The sequence below is a fragment of the Osmerus mordax genome, chromosome 8 (genome assembly GCF_038355195.1).
Source record: "Osmerus mordax isolate fOsmMor3 chromosome 8, fOsmMor3.pri, whole genome shotgun sequence".
NCBI lineage: Eukaryota > Metazoa > Chordata > Actinopteri > Osmeriformes > Osmeridae > Osmerus > Osmerus mordax.
The window spans coordinates 7191060-7195543 of NC_090057.1; the positions used below are offsets into that span (position 1 = coordinate 7191060).

The window sequence follows — 4484 nt, forward strand, 5'->3', positions numbered from 1 at the left end:
CTGCAAAACAGCACAGATACACACAGTCATCCGTAAGAATGTTCATAATAATTCATCATATTGCAGTTTCCTGACATTAAAAAAGTGTGTTGTTCTGGTATGCTCTTAAAGAGGGACATTCAATCTCAAGGTTTTTCCTTGCACTCAACTTACAGTAACTCACAAGCACTGAATCTTCCTCCATAGCTTGAACAGTGCTTCCAAACAGTGTTTAACATACAGTAGTTTGAGCGGTTAGAGCGACCCATTGCTAGTGCCTGGCAGCTAGCTAGGCTACATGACCTCATTCATCATCAGAGGAATGTGTCTGGTTGTGATTATAACAGGGACTGGGAGAGTCTGCCGTGCACTTGGTCTATGATGTGTTCCCCTGTAGACGGACATTTAATGGGTCAAACATTGTGGACAAAATGGTTTATTAGCCCTAGATGCAGGAAACAATTTGTCATTGTTGTCATGTGGCTTTTGGAAGTTTTATATGTTTTTGGGCCCCATAAAAAAAATGCTTGACTGGACCCCCTGAACCAGAAAGAAATTATGATTAGTGGTGGCCATGAAACCCTATCTATATCTCCAAGCTTCTCTGGGTTCCATCCAAGCTGATCCCACTGAATGAACAGGGCCCCCTCTAGATAACTTTCCATTGCTGTGTTGTGGGCCAGAACTCTCTGGCCCTTGTTTAAAGCAATTGTTTTCAACACATACCAAGACCAAGACGAGACCAAAACCTAACTTCACTTGATGCATTATGAAATAGACGAATAATGTCTCAAAGCATTCATCCTGAAACGTTCTAAAACATTATGGGTGTGTTAAACCGGTGTCAGAATAATTCAGGAACACTGTTGCACAAGACTAACATTGATGAAAGGTAAAAACACCCTTCTGATGTTTCCTTTCCTCTCAAGACCATAATTACATCTGTTTCTACCCCACTACAACAGGTTCCTCAAGTCTTTTACTTTAACAATTGATTTCACATGATTGTGTTTGGGTTGGCTTCTGGTCAGAACTCAGTTGAACCATAGGATCTTGCTAGTTTGGGTTCTGATCAGAACTCAGGCAGCATCTGTCAAGCATGCTGTGGTGAACTTGACTTATATCAGCCAGTGAGGCATAGTGTTTCCATCTCTCCCATATTACTGTCTTTGTCATGTTCCCTCAAAAAGTTCAGTACACAATAAGTATTTCTAGATTTGTTGTTTCTTTATTCTCTTGCTATCTGTCTCTTTCTCTCTCTCTTTGTGATGTAATCTTCTTCATGTCATTTTGTTCTTGCCCTTTACGTCACTATCTATTCTTTCCATTTCTGTGTGCCTTTCTGTGTTCCTCTCTCTCTTATCTTTCCATCGCTCTTTCTTTTTTCCCACGCCTGTCCTGATCCCACACTGCTTCCAAAGGTTATGATTACGCTGGATGTTGACATTTTTCATCAGAGCATGTTCCAAAGCCCAGATAAAACCATTTCTAACCTTCACCTCATGGCTTTCCAAAACAGTAAAAGACAGACTGTCTTTTTGTCTGGAGTCCAATAATTAATGGTTATGTTTTTTTATTTGAAATGGGGACTGTAGAATGAAATGCAATCTGTCAGACTCTGTCAAGGTGTTAGCCATTTCTCCTGTCAGCATCTTATGACCTGCAGGATGTTCATTATTTATCTGCTCTGACATTTCCATTTATCTGCTGTGTGCAGACAGCACAAATAAAAGACACATACACACTGGCTTTCTTTTCTTTATCTATTCTCTATCCTCTCAAAAGCCATTTGTGTTATTTTTGCAGCCAACTTATCTTGACTCCCAGCCTTGGCCCTGCATCTCCTAACCGAGCCCAGCATGGCCCTGCATCTCCTAACCTAGCCCAGCATGGCCCTGCATCACCTAACCTAACCCAGCATGGCCCTGCATCACCTAACCTAACCCAGCATGGCCCTGCATCACCTAACCTAGCCCAGCATGGCCCTGCATAACCTAACCTAGCCCTGCTCTGTTCTCTTTCTATATCTCTGTCTCCACCCCCTCTCTCTTCCCTGTCTGCATCTCCATCCCTCTTCTCTCTTTCTCTCTTTCTGTCTCCTCTATCTGCCTAAATCCCCCCCCTCCTCTCTCTGTAGTGTGTCTGTGTGTGTGTGTGTGTGTGTGTGTGTGTGTGTATGTGTGTGTGTGTGTACGCAGAAGATGCCAGCCTGCTGTGAGCAGATGGGGTGAGTATTCAGAGATCAGTGATCACCCAGGGAGCAGAAGCCATCGACACCTCAGGGGCTCCAGGGTTAATCACTCCACACTACCAACCCCCAGACTCTGCTGGTGCTGGGAGGTCCAGAGGGGGTCCAGGCCCTTTACTCTTCTGTTGAACTCACACATACAACTCAATCAGCCACTGAGAAAGCAGGTGCATCTGTGAGGTCATCAATGTGCACCCACTGAGCAAAGGCCTCATGGGCTCTGAGGGAGCAGAAGCTCAGTGAGGTCACATAGGTGCAGGCTGCCAGGTAATGTTGACGACAACCTGCCGCATAGATTCATGTTAGCTTATCTGTAAACTTTATCTCAGGGGATTAATGTTGTCCTCTGTCAGGGACAACAAAGAGAAAGTTCTGCTTCATCAGAGTTCTGTGTCCTTCAGGGCAGGTGTGAGCAATGAGGCTGGCCAACCATAAATAATCCCTGGGATGGCTGGAGTAGGGGGACGGTGACTGGCTCCAACAGGAGCAGACATGCTGCTGCACACGTTACACACAGGCACACACACACGACACACTGACACACACATAACACCGAAAACACACATCATGCACAGACATCAGAAACATCACATCACACACATCACACGCACACACACACACAGCTCACACGTCACACAGACTCAGACATCACACAGGCACACATGCATCATGCACAGATGTCACACACACTCACACCTTCTCCATCAAAGAGAGAGGGAAAGCGAGAGGGAAAGGGTGAGACAGGAGAGAGAAGGGCAGGAGAGACAGCGAGAGAGAGGCTAACAGGTAGAGAAGCAGAGAGACAGAAAGACAAAGACAGTGAGGGGGCGAGCATGATCATAAGTATGAGAAGATGGAACGAAAATGGGATGGAGGAGCCAGTAGCTACAACAGGAGGAGAAAGGAGAAAGAAATAAAGAAACTTAGTTTATAAGCTTGTATAAACAGTTACAGGGTGTCTATGCAAACACCATTCACAGTGTGGGATGGACAGAATGACTCTGGCACGATGCTGGGATGCCGTGTCTGTGAGTCCGTCCTCCGTCCGTCTGCTTGTTCTGAAGAGATGCTGTTAGTAGCCTAGGACTGCCAACGCCACCTGTCCAATCTGGCCTCCTCCTCTGTTATCCTGACAGAACGTTCTGGTTAGATGGGAGATGCCTCAAGCACATCACGAGGCACGTTATGAAAGTGTAGTACAACGCCACACACCCTGTCTCAGACACATCTTAGCCAAACTTGCCTGGCATCAAGCTCTTTGAACCAACCTGACACAGCTACGATCTCCCCAGTTGAAATTGCACCGTTTATTGTTTTATGAGCCACAGATCATCCATCTCTCTATCTCTACTCTACCCTTTCTCCCTCTTTTCCGTTATCACTCTGTTCGAAAAGCTCATTATAGCTATGAATCTCATTATCTCTCTAGTGGTTGCCATTCAATCACACATTCAGCCTGCAGACCGTGTCACTGCCTGGGATTTACACTGATGTGGTGAGTGGGGCTCCAGAGCGGGCCAGGGGCCCTCCCATTCCTCCAAGCCCAGGGAAGAGAACTCCTCTCTGGGGAACACAAGGCCAGCTGACAACCTTCATTTTACATACTTGGGAGTTTCATGGGAATGTGGTTGACTTTTTATTTCTCATCAGTTTGTTTTCACTATAGCAACCCAGTGAAATTAAAATTCCTAACATGCCTATTTATTCTGTCAAGTTTGCCCGAGCCCATCCTGGGCCTGTGTACCGTTAGAATATAGCAGACTAAAGCAGGATTACACTGATCTTTTTAATAAAGCGATAATCTGGCATGTATTTAGCTGCATCTTGGGAAGGAGTAATTAAGGGAGGAAGAATAGAAATGAAGAGAGTGAAAAAGAGATGTAGTTGAGCTGATATTCAGAGGCCATTTCTGTTGCACTGTTACTCTGTGGAAAGATTGTATATGTACACTGTCTCAGTAACTCACATCTGGGTTGAATATGCTGTGTGTTTGCTTGTGTGTGTGTGTACGTGTATGTGTAGGAATGTAGGGAGGCAATGAATCAAAGGTTTTTAGAGTGTGTTGAGAGTGTGCAGAGTGGTGGAGATGGGGGTTGGGCTATCTGCATACTGTACATGCAAACACTCCATAGCAGGCTTATACAACTACTCATCCACCATGACCTACCAATACCACACACACACACACACACACACACACACACACACACACAAACACACACACACACACACACACACACACACATACACACACACA

General features: G+C 45.3%; 1 protein-coding gene across 1 annotated transcript in view; it reads left to right on the forward strand.

Annotated features, from left to right (window-relative positions):
- Nucleotides 1-4484, forward strand: part of wasf1 (WASP family member 1) — a 52746-nt gene that overhangs the window by 39971 nt on the left and 8291 nt on the right.